The sequence below is a fragment of the Urocitellus parryii genome, chromosome 4 (assembly GCF_045843805.1).
Source record: "Urocitellus parryii isolate mUroPar1 chromosome 4, mUroPar1.hap1, whole genome shotgun sequence".
Taxonomy (NCBI): Eukaryota; Metazoa; Chordata; class Mammalia; order Rodentia; family Sciuridae; genus Urocitellus; species Urocitellus parryii.
Window position 1 is genome coordinate 66115931 of NC_135534.1, and position 18984 is coordinate 66134914.

The following is an 18984-nucleotide window of genomic DNA, read 5'->3' on the forward strand; positions in this document are numbered from 1 at the left end:
TTGGGACAGATGCGGTCATGAGGGTGCAGCCTCCACAGTGGACTAGTGTCTTTATCAGAAGAGAAAGAGCAAGTGCTGGCATGTGACTGCCATGTGACTGTGCACTGTGAAGAGCCTCCGCCTGCCAGGAAGCAGGCTCTTGCCAGACAACAGATCTGTCAACACCTTGATCTTGGACTTCTCAGGCTCCAGAACTGTGAGAAATAAATGTTTGTTTTTGAAACATCCACTCCATGGTATTCCATTTATAGCAGCCCAAACTAAGACCCAGCCTAAAAAATTCTTCCTTTTCTTGAGCCAAAACAAGAATTCTTGCAAATTCCATCTGTCTTTGAGACCACCATATGACATCATCTAAAGATATATTTTAAAGTATCTATTATATCCCTAGATCTCTAGCTAAATATTCCTAATTATAATATCCAAATATGATACTAAGGCCAGATACCTCTAGAGTCTAGCTCTCCTGTTACTCATCAAATGTATATTCACTAGTTTTAACAACTATTGGGGACTCTTGCCTAATCAATTATGACTATAATATTTGCCAAATAATGATTTCTACATTTGCTAGTTGACATCTTTCTTTGTTTATACCAGTATGGCTTCATGAATTGTGATTTTTATAGGTTGAATCTATTATTCTCTCTTTTTATTTTGATGCTCATATCATTCAGATTTTCCTGGTGAGAGTCCCCTGGTGGAGGCACAGATGCATTCCGAGCTCCTTACTGAGCCCACCCTGGCTTCTTCCTCCAATGTTGCCACCAGAGAGAAGATAGTGAGAGGATATGTTTTTGTGCTTTCCGTAAATATACATGAGCCTATAATAAATGTTGTTTTGTGTGTTTGTATGTGTGTGTGGTTTGAATGCTTTTTTTTGAATGTTATAATGCTTTCAGAAGCCCTTACAAGTGCTCCTTTCAGTCATCAATAGGAATTTGAGATTTATCTATACTGATATCCAGATCTGGTTAGGCCATTTTAACTACTCTTTAACAACAAGTCTGTTGTTAATAAACCCACCCATACACACACACACACACACACACACACACACACACACACACACACACCATCATTCATCATTCATCATTTAATGACAGGAGCACATTCTGAGAAACGTGCCAGTAGATGACCTTGTTGTGGTACAGACATCAGAAAGTGCACTTGCATGAGCTTAGATGCAGAGCAGATGGCACACCTAGGCCACATGGCCACACCAATTTTACACGTGGTCTGTCGCTGATGGAAATTTTACCCAGTGGCACATTCACACCTCCAGTGAGGAATATTTAAGTTTTTTCTGCTTTCTAGTTACTATAAATAGTATGTCTCTTCTCCTATGTATATTATCATGGTCCAAGTGAGAGCAATTCTCTAAGTAATTCTCTTGCTAATCCAGAATTGAAATTTCTGGGTCCCAGGGTGAATGCCTTTTCAAATGTATGAGAACAAATTCTGTCCACAGAACTTTTACCAGTTTACACCCTGACTTGTGATATGAGAGTCTCTATTTCTGAATAACCACACATGACCTGTTATTACCAGACTTGCTCACTTTTGCCAATCAGATGGGTATGAAATGTCATATCATGGGATTTAAATTTGATTCTGGCTGGGTGCAGCGGCGCACACCTGTAATCCCAGCAACTCAGGAGGCTGAGATGGGAGGACTGCGAGTTCAAAGCCTGCCTCAGCAACTCAGCAAAGCACTAAGCAACTCAGCAAGACCCTGTCTCTAAATAAAATACAAAAAAGGGCAGAGGATGTAGCTCAGTATTAAGTGCCCTGGGGTTCAATCCCTGGCACAAAAGGAAAAAAAAATTGATTACTAGTGAGACTGAACATCTTTTCACATGCTGATTGCCTATCAGAAACATGATTCCATGTTTTGCCTATTCATATCTTGGCCCATTTTTCTATTAGGTTGTTTATAGGAATTATTTATATATCTACATGTTAATCTTTTGTATTGCAAATATCATTTCCCAGGCTGTGGCTTATCTTTTCACCCTGTTGATAATATCTTTTGACATACAAATGTCTTAAATTTTAATGTGGGAAAGCTATCCATCCATTACTTTGTGGAAAATTTACTTAATGTAGGAAACTTAATGTAGGAAAACTTGTCCCTCTATTAGTCTGTGGATTGTATTCCTCCTCTTCCTCCCCCACCTCCTCCTTTTTCTTCTTCTTTTTTATTTTTTGACAGTACTGAGAATTGAACCCAATGATGCTCTACCACTGAACTATATCCCTAGCCCTATTTTTTTTTAAGAGAGAATCTTACAAAACCACCCAGGCCAGCCTTGAACTTGTGATCCTCTTGCCTCAGTCTCATGAGTAGCAAGGATTATAGGTATGCACTACCACAACAGGCTCACAATTTTGCATCTTTTGCATTTTTTACATCTGATGTCATTCGGATGATTTCTTTTAAGTATTTTTTCTTTATTTAAATCTACCTTTGTTTGTGATATGAGGGAGTACAGCAGATTTCCTTTTTTCCTTACTGAGAGCACCTGTGTTGCTTCAGTTCAGGTCAGCGAGGTCCTTACTCATTTCCCTGTGGACTTTCTTATCTCCCATGTTCATGTGACATGGTTCTGTCCAATGAGGCATAAGCAGAAGACTGCTAGGGGGTTCTGGGAAAACAATGGTTTTCTTGACACAGGTATTTTTCTTTTATCCTTCCTTCCTCCATCTACATTTCTGAAAAAAATGGACACAGGCTAGACTGAATCCCTCTCTGGCCACCATGAGGCGACAAGCTTGCAAAGACAAACTGCAGCCTAAGGATTGAGGAAGGACAGACAGAGAGAAACAGGAACATTAATGACGTTGTGGAGATGCTGAACTAGCCTTCTGGATTTTCGTGATGTTTTCAATCTTTGTGCTTTTCTTCTTTTGTTCCCTTTTGGAATTCTATTTATGACAGAAGATAAATTCATTTGTGGTTAGGTAATCTTCATGTGGCTTGTGAATCCTGAAACAGATGTGGATCTAGTTTCTGCCATGTTTCTTTGAGCATGGGATTTGAATAATACATCCTTTCCTCACCTTCAGTGCTTCCTCTAGCATGTTACAAGTTTTCTCATGTACCTGGATCTGTTTCTAAGCTCCATATTTTGCTTTATTGGTCTATTAATTTATTACTGTGACTAAATGATAAAAATTATTGTAGTTGACAATATTGGATAGGGCGAATCTCTCCTCCTCTTACATCTTTTCTTTTAAGTTGTCATTCATTTTTTTCACAAGTATTTTTAATTAATTCTTTGTAGTTATACATAACATTAGGGTCTGTTTTTAACATAATTATAAAAGCATGGAATATAATTTGCTCTAATTCAGTCCCCATACTTGCCCTTTCTCTCCTCTCTTCTTCCCCCTATTTCCTTCCCTCTCTGCTACTAATCTTTCTGCTATTTACTATTTTTTTTTTAAAAAAAACAGTGCCTTTTTTTCACAAATATTTTTTGAGTATGTATGAGGTCCCAGGCACTGTTCCATACTCTGATAAAAAATTGAACAAAATAGACAAATATCTCTGTTCCCAGGGTGCAGTGGAAAGTCTTGCCCTCAATTCTTCCATATTAATTTTAGAGTAGCTTGTCGTATTCTTCGAAACCTTTCCAGGAAAAAAGTTTTGTGGAATGCTTTATGGAATGGTATTGAATTCATTGAATATTTAAGAATTTCCATTTTGTGATTTTTTTGAGAATTTCCACTCATGAAGCTGGCAAATTTCTCTGCTTATTTGGTTCTTTATGTTTTCTTATAGTGGTTATCATTGTAGTTACAAATGGAGTATCTTTTAAATTTTTTATTTTTAAATAATTTTAGACTTGCAAACTGAAAAAATAGCACAAGAAGGTCCCAAGTCCCATCGTCTGGGCTTTCCTAAGGCTAACATCTTAATTATAGCATGTTATCTAAATGAGGAAATGACATTGGCACTTCACAATTAACTAGACCACAGGCCTTACTTGCATGTCCCCAGTGTTTTCATGCTCTTGTTTGTTTGCCATCCTGTGACATTCATCCCATCTATAGATTCATGTAACCAGCACCACAATGAAGATACAGAACTATTCTGTTACCACAAAGGAGCTCCCTTGTGTTACCCCACATAGTCAGCCCCCACACACACTCATACCATGACTCTGGTGCTCCCATCAACCACTGATCTGTTCTCTATCTCTGATATCTTGACATTTGAGAATGTTTTCTAGATGGAATTACAGAGTGTATGACTGTGTGTGTGTGTGTGTGTGTGTGTACCTGCGTGCATGAGCACGCACACTGAAAACTAAACCCAGGGACTCATGCTTGGTAAATACATGATTTACCACTGAGTTTAACTCCAGATCCCAGCCCCAACATACAACTTTTTAAGATTTGACTTTTATTCATTATGATGCCTTTATATCCATCCATGTTGTCACAGGCGTCAACAGTTTATTCTTGTGAGGCACGGTGGCGCACGCCTATATCACAGCAACTCAGAAGGGAGGCTGAGGCAAGAGGATCAAGTTCAAAGCCAGTCTGAGCAATTTAGCAAAACCCTAAGAAACTTAGTGAGATCCTGTCTCTAAATAAAATATAAAAAGGGGCTGGGGATGTGGCTTAATGGCTAAGCACCCCTGGGTTCAATCCCTGATATACAAAAAAAAAAAAAAAATAGAAAAACACACACAAATTTATTTTGGGGTGTGCCAAGTAGTACTTCATTCTGTGGAGGGGCTATATTTTGTTTAACCTTTCACTCATGGAAGAACTTTCATGTTGTTTCTAGTTTTAGGATATTAAGACATCATCCTTCTGTGAACGTTCATGTACAAGTTTTGTGTGAACATGTTTTTATTTCTCTAGGATAAACATTTAGAAGCACAATTGCTGGGTTGTATAATAAGTGTGTTTAACTTTTTAAGAAACTGCCAACCTGATTTTCAGAGTGGCTATATTAATTTATTTTCTTTCTATCAGTGGATCCTATTTCTCTACATCCTTGACAGCATTTGGTAGTGTCAGTGCTTTTTATTTTAGCCATTCTAATAGATGTGCAGTGATATTTGATTGTATTAGATAGTTTTCTGTCACTGTGAAAAAATACCTGAGATAATCAACTTACAAAGAGAAAAAGGTTATTTTGTCTTATGGTTTTGTTGCGGTATCCAGTTAGGGTCCAGGTTCTTGGTCCTTAGTGAAGAATTGAACAAGACACATAGAAGAAACAGACAAAACACAAATTTATTGAAGGTGGAGGTAAAAGCAGCACTTCATAAGGTAGAGTAGAGTGGGCAAAGCAAGAGAGAGAGAGGCTCCAGTGTCTGGGAATTCTTGTCTTATCTGCTTAGCGGTGAGGCATTCTCCTCCCTTTACAGCCTGATGAAGACCTTCCCATTGGTTACCCTATGATACCTGATTTGAATACCGCCTAATTTACCCCCACTGGTATTTAGAATAACAAACCATGGCAGGAGTTTTCATGGTGGTGGGAGTTGTCTTGTTAATTGGACTTATGTAAACGGGAATATGATAACTCATCTCCTGTTTTATGCTCCAGTGGCATTTTTCTTGTGCCCTGCTCCACCATCTTGGCATCCCTAACCTCCTACCTAACAGTTTCAGAGGTTTCAGTCCATGGTTACTTGGGACCCTTGCCTTTGGGGTTGTGGGGAAGTAACACAACATGGCAGGGGCATGTGACAGAGGGGGTCTGTTCACCAATGGCAACAGGGAGGCAAAGAGAGAGGAAGAGGAAGGTTCCAATATCCCCTCAAGGGCATGCCCCCAGAGACCTAACTGCCTTCCACCAGGCCACACTTCCTACTGGACCTGTCACCTCCCAATAGTATCATGGGCTGAGGACACATGGGATTCTGGGGGATATTTAAGATCCAAACCTTAGAATTTATGGTTTTAATTTGCATTTCCTTAATGTCTAGTGATGTTGAACATCTTTTCAGTGCTTCTTTGAAATGATATGTTTTAAAAATTGCATCCATTGTTTTTAATCATAATTATAGACAACATGATTATTGAATTTTTTCCAGGTACTGATCTCTTTTCAGCAATCACACTAAACTCTCTAATTACAATAGGTTATCTTGAATTTATTGTTCAATTAATGACAGTTTTCCTTTTTTCTCAATTTTATGCCTCTCATATCCAATTGCTCTTCCTATATCTCTAGAATTATTGTCCCTGACTTTAATAAGAAAGTTTCCAGTAACTCACCATTAGGCATGTTGTTGACTTTTGGCATAAAATATTTAGAAGTATCCGTCTTCTTTTATTTGACTAAGGAAGTATTGTAAAAATCAAGGACAGATGACGAATGTACAAATGCTTTATCAGCCACTTTAGTGATGATCATAGCTTTTCTACTTTGATTTGTCAACACATTTAATTACCAAATCAGTTATTCATATTAAGACATTCATGCCTTTTTGGCAGAAAGCCCATTTGGTTGTGGTGTGTGTTTTTTAAATGTGCTTCAGAATTCCTTTCACTAAACTTTGAAGATTTTTGTTAATATGCATAAATGAGCTTGATTTTTCCTTTTCTTTTTGCTGCACTTTTTTGTCAAGGTAAACTACGGTGTTATGGTGTCTTCCCCCGCCAAAAAAAAAATCATTTGGATGACATCCTTTCTGTGCTCTGCGGCCACGCACATGGAATTGGATTTATCCCTTTCCTAGTGACTTTTCATGGATCCCCTGAGCCTGGAGCTCCTTGCCCACCTGCCATGGGGATCATGTCATTCCCCTGTGAAGAACTCTTCAGTGCCTTGCTGCTGCTCCTAGAATAAAATCTAGACTCCTTACCATGATCTTCCAGATCCTGCGGGACCTTGCTCAGGCTGAGCGCCCTCCTCTGGTTTAACCTCCCAGTGTTCCCTGCTCTCCAGTCCCACTGCGGCCTTCCTATTACTGAAGCACTTTAGGTTCTTTCCAGCGCAGGGCCTTTGCACTTGCTGGTTCCTCTGCCTAGAATGTTCTTCTTTCAGCTCTTCATATGGCTAGCTTATCTTCGTCTTCCAGGTCTTGCTTAATGTCACATCTTCAAAGAAGCCTTTCTAAGCATCTTTCTAGTGTGAGGTCTCTTAGTTCTCGTTCATCAATCTGTTTCCCTAACATGTCGCTCATTCTGCTCTAGAATTACTTTACGCATTTTTTTTTTACTTGCTTTTTGCTTGATTCTTCACCTTCTACCCCACTATTGCCTGAGAAATTCTTCAAGTTCCCTAGGATCTTGCTCTTTTATTCTCTGTTTCTATTCTCTGGAACTGTGTTTGGCACATAGCACATGACCTCTCCCCCCATCAAAGTACTGACTCAATGAATCAGAGGATCAGCCAGGAGGAATGGCTATACCGTTGTCCAAAAGAGATCAGAAGGAATCAGCTAGGAGAGAGTTCAGGTTTGTACAGGTTTGGTTTTAGGTGACAGCAAAGGAGCCACGTGGATATTTTGACATGCATTTGGGGATGGAGGGAAATGGAGAGGGTTGGGAATGCAGATTTAAGAATTATCCTTAATCTTTGATTAATGCACTTATTCACCAACTCTTCTTCTGTCCATCCATTGGTCTCTTTATCCATCTATTCATAATCCATCCACTCATTGACAGATTCATCCCACAAACTTTTGAGTACATCATGAGCCATGTCCTGGTCCCTAGATACACTGTGTAATAGACCATCTCTGCTTTCAACCAGCGTAAGTCTTAAGGGACTAGGAGACTAGTAGGTCTAAATTTGTAACAGATTCTAGTTAAGTGCTGCAGGGCTTAACCTTGCACCCTCATGGAGGAACACTTATCTTGCTCATTGCACAGCAGGGAAGTCCTAACATAGAACGCCATGTTTTGGGACAAAGTGTTGTCAGAACACTGGCAATATTTCCTTGCTCCTTTGACAAGAAGTTATTCCACTGTTGGTGTGGGGTCAGGCTACGAGGCAGTTTCAGGACTGTTAGTGTCTGGATTTCCCTAAGATGATATGTATGTATCACCCCTGGCCTATCAGGACTGTTCTATGTAAATTGGCACATACTCACTATAAAACCTATTTTTGCTGTAAAATAAAGCAGACGCTGTTCTCTGAAACCAACTCCAGTGGGGTTTTCTCCATGTCCTCAAGCTCCTCACAGTGGATGTTGAAGGGCTAAGCCCCCCAGCAAGTAAGTTCTAGTACAAGGGAGTCGCAAGTACCTTATATAGCTTGGAGTTGAAAGCATGTGGATAAAAACAGAATATTTGATCTTGAGGGCATGCCAGGAATTTGGGAGCACTGTAGAGGAGCAGCTAACAAATAAAGAAAGAGGGGGAGTCAAAGAGAAAACAGGAAAAACAGGAAATAAATCATATCATGGTAGAAAAAAATCTGGACTTTGGAGTCAATAAGGCCCAGCCCCATTTCTTACCAGGAGGGCAATTAGAGAAATGATTTATCTATCTTCTGGAGTCTCAGTTTTCCTATTTGTAAAATAGAGATAATAGTAGTAACCTGGTAGTGATGTTATGGGGTAACTGCCTGATGCCTAGCAGGTGATTGGATGGTGTGATGATAACAGTAATGGTGCTGCTGGTGCTGATGGTGATAGTGGTAATAATAATGCATATGAGGGGGGGTGACTAGAACGCACGTTAGAGACCCTGCTTGTTAAGCAGCAAGGCGTTGTCCATGGTTTTGAGAAAAGCACATGAAATTTTGGTGGAGAGAAGGGTCAGCCAGATTGGTGCTGCCATCTTTTGCAGGTGATTACAGTTTGGACAGAAGCTGGATGCCAGCCATCCACTCTCTGCAAGGAAAATACATTAACTGCAATCCACTTAATGGTTTGCTGACTCAGAACCTTTCACGATGAGTGTTCAAATTAAGTAATTATGTTTTTCTATTTTAAAAGATATGCCTTCTTACTGGGCTTAAATAGTAGGGTCAAGTGCAATGGTCAAGGGAAGTAGTTTTTGTTAGTCCATTTGCTTTTGATGAATACGGGGAACTGTGGCTTGAAACCTGGCCAAGGGGATCCACATTCGGCCTTCTGCATGTCTGTGGGGACAGGGCATGGAGAGGCTGGGGATAGGGAAGGGGAGCAGAGGATGTGGGGAAACATTACACACTCTATCAGGCTGGCCAGGAATGAGAATATCACCTTCATATCACCTGTGCGAGTTGCCTAGCGCTGTGCTCAGCAGGCATTGGTTACAAGCAGACAGACTTCCCAGCCCTTTAGCACAGTACCTCCAGGATGCCTTGGTGGCAAGGACCACTGAAAAAGGGAAGGAAGCTGGGACAGTGACTGAGGAGTTCAAGAACCAGGAACAGCTGAAGGAAAAGAAACCACCCTTCAAGCACCTACACAGACTGCAGAGCATCGCGCTGGTGGATCCATATCGGATCGGATCCTCAGAGCAACCCCTGAGTGGGTATTATTTACCCCATCCTGCAGGTGAGGAAACTGGGACTCAGACAGGGAAATGACTTGCCCCAAATCATGGAACTATTTCATTTCCCAGCTTCCTTCCCTTTTGAGCCAGCCTTTCTGATCCAGGTCTTTCTGATTCCAAAGCCTCTACTCAGCCCATTCTAAGGCCCTGTGAGGCAGGGATTCTGGGAGAGAGGGACACTAAAAATGAGACTGACTTATGCCAGAGCCAGTGGATCTGACCTTGCTCTACTCAGCTTAGGGCAGTAGGTTCTTGGAGGAACCAAACTTCTAGAGAGCTGGATCAGAGCCAGCATCACAGGTGGGGCCAGGGTGGGCAAGAGAAGACAACAGGAAGGTACCAGGTGGGGAGGGATGCTTAGAATTTCCTAGAGCCCCTGGAGTGGGGATTTCCTCTTTAACCCCCCCTTTCCTCCCCAGGACCGCTCAGGCACAGCAGATGTGGCCCTAATGCCTATGGATGTGAGGTGCCAACCACCCAGCTCTGCGGTGATAGCCCTAAGCTCTTTGGGGGCCAGGCCTCTTTGCAGATACCCAGGGACTAATATTCTCATGGCTTAGGGCTCATGAGCTTTGCAAGAGCTTACACAAATATTTAAGCCCTGAGAAGAGAAATGTATTGGCTCCAAAGTACATGCAGAAAAACAGTAACATCAAAATTAATACGTTTAATTAAATGTCTACACACACGGTATTGTGCCAACTAGTCAAGGGCAGCACAGATTAACTCTTAGTTATAAATACAGGCTCAAGTTACCAAACAAGATGAATAATCGACTCTTCCCAAAACTCAAGATGATAAAAATCCTTTTAAAAATTATACTGCAGTAAATGGTATTTAATGTAAAAGCAGTTTATTATGCTTGTCAGGATGAGAATGGACTTTGGGCCTCTGCAGGCTCAGAAGGACTCTGCCAGCCTTTCCGTGCAAGGTCCCTTCAGGTCACAGCTGTGGCTGGGGAGGAAAGAGGCTGCAGCTGTGTCCTGGGAGAACTGGGTATCATAGTTCGGCAGGCAGAGTCACGCTGGGCCTCTCGGAAACCCTGATGTGGGCAAAGGGCAAGGCAGCCCCACTGGCTGACGGAGGGGACCAAAACCCCTGTCTGTCTCCTGCTGTGCCAGAGCAAGGGAGCAACACTGTCAGGCGTAGGTTCTAGAAACTTCCTCTGCCTATGGCCAAGTGGAGGGGAGTTGGCTGGGGTGGGGGACAAGGGCAGAAATAACAGGGAGGAAGCTGTGGCGGGGCCCAGTGAAGAGGTGAGAGTGGTCCAGCCTGCAGTCCAGGGAGGGAAGACATGGAAGGCAGCTATGCTCACCACTATACCACCAATGCGACCATGGATTTGAGAGATGATAGAACCTTCTAGAGAACTGAATGTGGGGCCTATAGGAAGCAAATGGACTAACAAAAACTACTTCTCTTGACCATTGCACTTGACCCTACTCCAGAATATGGGAGCCTCAAGTGTTTAGGCATTGTTGATGTCACGTTGGGAATTGTGGTGTGTCCAAAGGAAACTGTCCAGGATGCAGAGTGCCGTGTTGGTTTCCCAAGGTGGGCCAAGGTGAGGGCACAGAGCATGGAGGGGACAGACCTTTCCACTTAGGCTTTCAGCTCATGCACTGTTCATTTATCCCACCCACAGAACCTCTCTGGGTGTTCACAGTGGGGTTGTGGTGGGAAACAGACCTGTATAGAGGCCGCCAGCTGCACTTGGATGGGGGCGAACTCCAAACTTTATTTTATATTGGCAGGCCCAGCGGAGAACAAGCTCCAAATTCTGAGACCTAATCCACAGCTTTTCACAACATTTATAGGTTATTTGGCATCATCTTAGATCTGTCTTATCATTGGGGCTTTTTTCTTCTTAAAAAAAAAAAAATTCTAATCTACAAGGCTGAAGGCCTGTGCAGGGTTTCTAACGTAAAGCATGCAGATAAGAAGAAACAGCTCTGTTCAGAGGCTTCTGTTAAATCTCTAGCCTTAAATCCTGGCACAGGGGTGTTTACATTTCAAAAGGGAATAGTCAGCCTCCTAGAGACAGGGTACGACCCATGGTTAACTAGGGTTCCTGGAGAAAGGCTAATGGAGAGGAGGGAACTGGCCCTTTCCCCAGGCATTGGTTTCTTACCATAACGTTTTCATAATTTCATTTTACAATCAGGTCTGGTTTTGCCATCACAGGGTAAGGGATGAGGCAGGGGCATGGAGTGGGAAGGTTCCCACTTGAGTCCTATGGATCCTTGCTTCAGCCTGGTGGGGTCACAGCAGGCCTCCTGAAGGAAGTGGTGTTTGACTTGGTCCTTGAGGGTGGACCAGGCTCTGCACAGAAAGTGGGGCAGACCAGCTGGAGGAGCACAGATTGTTGGCTAAGAATGTTGTCAGGGATGTTAGGGAGAGAAAAAAGAAAAACTTTAGAAGCGAGCCACAGTGAGGCCATGTGGATTCACTTCCCATGGCTGCTGTAACAATGGCCACAGTGGAGTGGCTTCAAACAATGCAGGTTCATTCTCTTGTGGTTCCAGAAGTCTGGAAATTAGCATTGCTGAGCTGAAGTCGAGGTGTGGCCAGGCTGTATCCCTCTGGAGGCCCTGAGAATCTTCTAGCTTCTTGGCATGCCCCACCTACCACATTCCAAGTAAGAACTAGAGTCCCTGCTCCATGGTCACACAGCCTTCTCCTGTGATTCTCACTTCCCAGTGCCTTTTACAAGGACCACAGTGATTACATCAGGCACATCCAGATAAGATAGGATAATCCAAGACAATTTCAAACACCTTAATTTAGCTACACCCCCAAAAATCTCTTTTCGGGTAGAAAACATTGCTCACAGTTTCTGGGATTAAAATGTAGAAATCAAGCTGGGCACAGTTGGTACATGCCTGTAATCCGAGAAGTTTGCAAGGCTGGGGCAAGAGGATTAAGAGTTCAAAGCCAGCCTCAGAAACTTAATGAGGCCCTAAGCAACCCAGTCAGACTCCCATCTCTAAATAAAATTAAAATAGGGCTGGGGATGTGGCCCAGTGGTCAAGTGCCCCTGAGTTCAATCCCTGGTACAAAAAAAAAAAAAATGTGGACATTGTTGGGGTGCTTTATTCAGCCGACTATAGGCACCCAGCTATTCATCACCACCAGGTCACAGAGGACCACACTCAGCCCTGGGACCCTGTCTGGCCCAACACCCAGGCTCCAGTGCTTAGTCCAGGCTGCCTCTGCAGCAATTTCTGGGCAGATTCTGGCCCCTGACCCTGAGCCCATCCAAATCGTATCCCAACAATTAGGCAAACAAGATCGGGAACAACTGGGTTCAGAGCTAAATGGGCTCTTTACAGTAGGATTTCTCTGAGCCTTGACTATGCTGTGTCCTGTGACCCTCTAAACTTAATTCACCATGGAGCCCTTCTGAGGTCAAAATATTCCACAGAACACAGTTTAGACACTGCTGCATAGACCAGGCCACTACACAGGGTGTAGTAGGAAACATCAGAAGAGCAGGCACTTCTATCAGCTCTCAGAAAGACTACAGTGGGAAGAGAAAGCCTCAGTTCCACATTCCTTTACTCAACAAACACATCTCCCAGGGACGAGGTGGATGAGTTATGTCATTGGGTTTGCTGCCTCAGAAGAGTTTACCATTCACTAAAACAGATGTAGATACAGATACAGATGCAATGATTTCAAGAGATTAGGACTGTGGCAGAGATATCGAGAGTGCAGGGACAGGGAGCAACTGGCTGCTCAGAGAAGGCACCACCTAAATCAAGACTTGAAGGAGGAGGAGTCAGCAGCCCAAAGGCTGGGAAAGAACACCCCAGGCCTAGGGAACAGCGCAAGCAAAGGCCCTGTGCTGTCAAGGAAGGTGGAACATCTGAGGAGCTGGAAGGATGAGAGAAAGGCAGGAAGGCCAAAGCCCAGTGAACCTGGGTGGGCAAGAGGAGGAGCTTGGCTGGAAGAGCTGCTGGAGACACCAGAGCAAGGAGGCACTTGTGGGCCATGGTGAGGAGCTTGGAAGTCCTCGTGCAGTCACTATGCTAAACAGGGAAGTACACAGTTAAAACCCACACGCACACACAACAGCCACATTTTTGGAGAAGAGCCTGTAAGGAGCAGAAAGGGTCAGTCCTGCTCCTGGATTGAGAGGTGAAGGAACATGCTCCAGGGATGGGGTGGAAAGAGAGCCAGGAGTTCACGCTGGGCACGTGGAGTTGGAGACGCCTTCGAGATGTCCAAGTGAGACCACCACATTGGCAGTCTGGAGCCCTGAACTTGGAAGTCATCATACACAGAGGAGTTTTAAAACCATGTCATGAGCAAGGTCACCTAGGAGAGAATGGGAGCTGAGAGAAGAAGGCTAGGATCTAGGTGGGTTCAAAACAATCTCATAAAAACAAGCAATAAACAAATGCAAATAAAAACCAAGCAAAGAAAGGAGGTATTATTGTGGTGAGCTGGAGCAATTAGTTTAACATCTCCAAGTTTGTTTTCTCTTCTGGAGAATAATTCCTCCTCCTCCTCCTAGAGCCATACTCCAAAGCATACATGATACCATACAGTCCTAAGGATCTCACTAGCCTCCATCCTGACAAGGTCTGGAGAGGGACAGACAGCCCTTCTCCAATCCCAACCAGCAGCTCTCCCCTTTGCCACCTCCCGAGTGAGCCTTTCCAGCCCCACCCTAGGAACCAAGTCTATCTTACCTGCAGTTTTTCAGAATGACCACTAGAGGGAGCATCTCCCAGCTCTGGTGCTGGAGTGCTTTTCTGCTCTTTCCTCCTCTTCCTCCCATTTCCACATTCCCCTCTACTCACTTTCTGCCTTTTCTGGATCTTTCATCAAAGCTCTCTGCACTAGATTCTCTCATTTTTGAGTCACCATGTTCCTGAGCTTAAGGGTTTCACTGAATATTCGAGAAAGCAAACCAGTTGTAATCATGGAATGGAGAGTGTGACCATGGGGAAAGAAAGCTCTGGAATAAGAAGGACGCAGATGGAACCTTAATTCTGTACTCAAAAATCAATCTGCCACATTGACAGGCTAATGAAGACAAAGAATCATATCAACTGCTGCTGAAAAGCATTCAACCAAGTCCAATACCCACACATGATCAAAACTCTCAAACAACTAGGAACAAAGGGAACTTCCTCAGTGTGGTACATAACATCCACAAGTAACCTGTAGTTAGCAGCATACTCAATGGTGAGACACTGGATACTTTCCCTTAAAATTGGGAGGCTGGCAAGGATGTCCTCTCTTATCAGCTAATGTGATAAAACAAGAAAAATACATAAGAGGCATACAGACTGGGAAGGCAGAAATAAAATTTTCTTTGCTCACAGGTGACTTGACTATCTATTTAGAAAACTCCAAAGAGGCCACAAAGTCTTCTGAAACATACATTTCAAAAAGCAAGCTTCCAAATACAAGGTCAACACACAAAAGTTAATTCCTCCTTATTTAATTTATACATTCAGTACATTCTCATTTTTTTCATATATGTTTCCTCAAATGAGCTATGGGTTCAATCAAAGTCCAACATTCCAAGAGAGATTCTCTTGAAATTTGTTAAGATGATTCTAAAATATGTATAGAGAGTAAAGGATCAATGTTAGCCTGGACACTTCCAAGATAGAAAGCAAGGAAAGTGGCCCCATTCCCAGATATTAGAATTAAATAATTAAGACAGTAAGACACCAACAGACAAACTGACTAATGGGAGAGAATAAAAGCCCAGGCACAGGCCAGGCCTGTGTGGAACTCTGTTCCATGACAGAGGTGGCATACAGTATCATGGGGGAAAGAGGACACGTTCAGCAAGTGGAAATTGAAAAAATGGTTATCCTTAGGTTAAAAGATAAAATTGGAACCTAACTCATACTATGTAAAAATCCAGAGGAATTAAAACTTATATCAAAGCAAAACTTTAAAATTCTTAATGGTATGTAAGAAAAAGTTTCCTGAATCAGACCAAACAATGTCTGTCTAATAAAAGACTAATTATGTTCATCAAATAACACCTTAAAAGAGAAGTTAAATCTGAGATATGGTGCCATAACTGCATAAAAATTTCTTCAAGTTTGTACAAAAAGCACACACACACACACACACACACACACACACACAAACACTGAAAAGAAATAGGCAAAAGTTAGGACCAAACTTTTCACAAAAAAATAAAATACCTATAAAGGAAGAGATGTTCAACATGAGTGATCAGGAAATGCAAAGCAAGATACCATTTCACTCCACATGCGGTGGCACAAACCTATAATCCCAGTGGCTTGGGAGACTGAGGCAGGAGGATCATGAGTTCAAAGCTAGCCTCAGCAATTTAGCAAGGCTCTAAGCAACTTAGCAAAAGCCTATCTCTAAATAAAATATAAAATGGGGTGGGATATGGCTCAGTGGTTAATCACCCTGGGTTCAATCCCTAGTACCAAAACAACAACAACAAAACCAGTTTATATCCAGCTAAAAACAAGAAGCCTTGGGCTGGAGACGTGGCTCAAGCAGTAACACACTCGCCTGGCATGCGCAGGGTGCTGGGTTTGATCCTCAGAACCACATAAAAATAAAATAAAGATGTTGTGTCCACCGAAAACTAAAAAAAAAATAAAATAAATATTTAAAAAATTCTCTCTCTGTCTCTTAAAAACAAACAAACAAACAAGAAGCCTGACTACACCAAGTGTCAGGATATGGACACAAGGGGTTCTCTCATACATGTAAATTGAAGAATGTATATTGGTGTTGGGGCATTTTGGAAAGCAGTTTGGTACTACTCCCCAACCTGAATGTGTACATACCCTTAAACCTAGGAGTCCCTGTGGCTGTGCTGAGATTGATGATGGAAAGATGGAACGACAGAGACTCTGTAAGGAAGCTGGAATCACAGTGTATGAGAGGCTGGCTGTGGAGGTGGAAAGGATATGTAAATCAACAAAAGACTAGAAGAAGAACTTTTAGAAGACGATACCCAAATGGCCAAAAAAATCATATTAATATGTGCTCAAACTTATGAGTTGTTAGGAAAATACTATAAGCACAAGGAAGTACCATTGCACACCCACAAAAATGGAGGACAATGTACAATAACCAGGATTCTCAGATAAGGCATGTGGAAGCATAAATTTGTGTCCCCACTTCAGAAAAGTATCTAGCTTTATGCCACGAGACTCCGCGACTCTATTTCCAAGTATGCGCCAACAGAAAAGTGTAAGAATGTGCATCAGCAGATATGCGTGAGAAAGTGTATAGCAGCACAATTCTTAGGAGCCAGAAACAATGACATCCCAAATACCTATCAGCAGTAAAATGGATAAACTGTGGCGTACTCACCCAACCAAATACTGTACAACGAGAACAAGTGTACAACAGATACTCGAGACACTGAAAATCATAATCATGAGTCAAATAAGCCAGTCTCAAAAAATTATATAGTACATGAGGGAAGTGAGGTGGTGCACGCCTGTAATCCCAGAGGCTCAGGAGGCAGAGGCAGGAGGATCGCAAGTTCAAAGTCAGCCTCAGCAATGGCAAGGCGCTGAGCAACTCAGTGAGACCCTATCTCTAAATAAAATACAAAATAGGTGAGGATGTGGATGAGTGCCCCTGAATTCAATACCTGGTACTCCCCCAAAATAAAATAAAATTATGTAGCACATGATTTACTCTTTATAAATTTCAAAATCATAGACAGGATGGTGAGCCTACAGGAGGAGCAGTGACTGGCAGGGACATGAGGTGCTGGTGATGGTCTATCTGTGATCTCAGTAGTGGCAACATGAGGGTGTTTAGTTTATGAAAACACACCATTCTGTATATACTTGTGATCTTTCTGTGTGTCTGATGCTCTCATTTGGACAAGTGTCCTGCAAAGATCCACATGTTGAAGGCTTAGTCCCCACGTGCCATGTTGGTGCCGTTGGCAGGAAATGGAAACTTTAAGAGGTGGGGCCTGGTAGAAGGTCTTTAGACTATTGGGGGCAAACTCTTGAAAGGGACTGTGGGACTCTACCCACTTTCTCTTCTTCTTTTTTGCTTCCAGGTCGTGAGGTACATGGTTTTGCTCTGCTCTATGCCTCCTGCCATGATGTACTACTGCCTTACCACATGCCAAAAAGAAAAGGAGCCAATCAATAATGAACTTGAACCTCCCACACTGTAAACCAAAATAAACCTCTTATCTTTATAAGTTTATTAATTTCAGATATTTTGTTACAATTACAGAAAGCTGACAAACACTGTTTCTATGTAAAAGGAGAGATTTAGAGAAACCAACAGGACATGGTGAGTGATAGACATGGATGGAGAGGAACAGAAAGAATCTAATGTGATTCTGATTTTGGCAACTGGGCAAATGGAGTTACCCCGCCACCTCCTTTTTTTATACCAAGGATTGAACCCAGGGGCACTTACCCATATCCCCCACATCCCCAGCCCTTTTTATATTTTATTTAGAGAGAGGGTCTTGCTGAGTTGCTTAGGGCCTCACTGAGTTGCTGAGGCTGGCTTTGAACTTGCAATCCTCCTGCCTTCGGATTCTCGAGCCACTGGGATACCGGGCATATGCCATGACACCAGGCTACTGAAGTTACCCTTTACTGGAATGAGAAGGAGAAGAGGAAGAGCTGGTATGGGCAAAGGTGGGAATTGAGTTCAGCTTTAGACATGTGATGATAGAGGTAACTAGGCATTCAAGCAAAGATGTCAAATAGCCACTTAGATTTTCAAGTTTAGAAGCTCAGGGAGAAGTCAGCGCTAGAGATGCAGGTTTGGAAGTTCCTCCTGTGTAAACTACACAGTGAGAACCTGGATGCAATCTCCAAGAGAGTGAATGTGGAAAGCAGGGAGAAGGCCCAAAGGCGGAGGATATGGGGAAGCTCAAATATTTAATCTGATAAAGGATGACAGTCACCAGGACACCAGAAGGAGCAGACAGCGAGCTATGAAGAAAACCAGGAGAGCGTGGTGTCCCTAGGCCAAGTGGTGTGCAGGAAGAAGGAACATCAGCCATGTCCAAGGCTGTTCCTAGGCCAGGATGAGGTCTGGGCAACGTGGAGGTCAAGGGCAGTTTTGTGGAATGTTGGTCTCTAAAGTGTGGAGTAGGAGGAGACAGATGGGAGGTGAAGGTGGCAAGCAGGGAGCACAGTCATTCTAAGAGTTTTACTTTCTGGGTGAGCAGAGAAGTGGCGCAGGAGGTGGTGGGGTCGGGGCCTTCAGATGGGAACTATTGCAGATGTTCTTGGAGGGGGAGCGATGGACACGGCAAGAAAGGGGAGATGGAGAGATGGAACTAAGTACTGACCAGGAGGAAGGGGAGGGGATGACATGACACTTGGGACTTCACCGGCCAAGTGGCAGGAAGAGCAAGATTCAACCAGTCACAGAGGTGGCCTGTCAGATAAGGCCTTGCCTAAGGCGGTGATAAGAGTTGTACAACTTCCTTCAGCCAGGCCCCAGCAGATGAATTCAAAGGTTCCTTCTAGGAAACTGTCCCTGCCTGGGCGGGACAGAGGCCTTGGC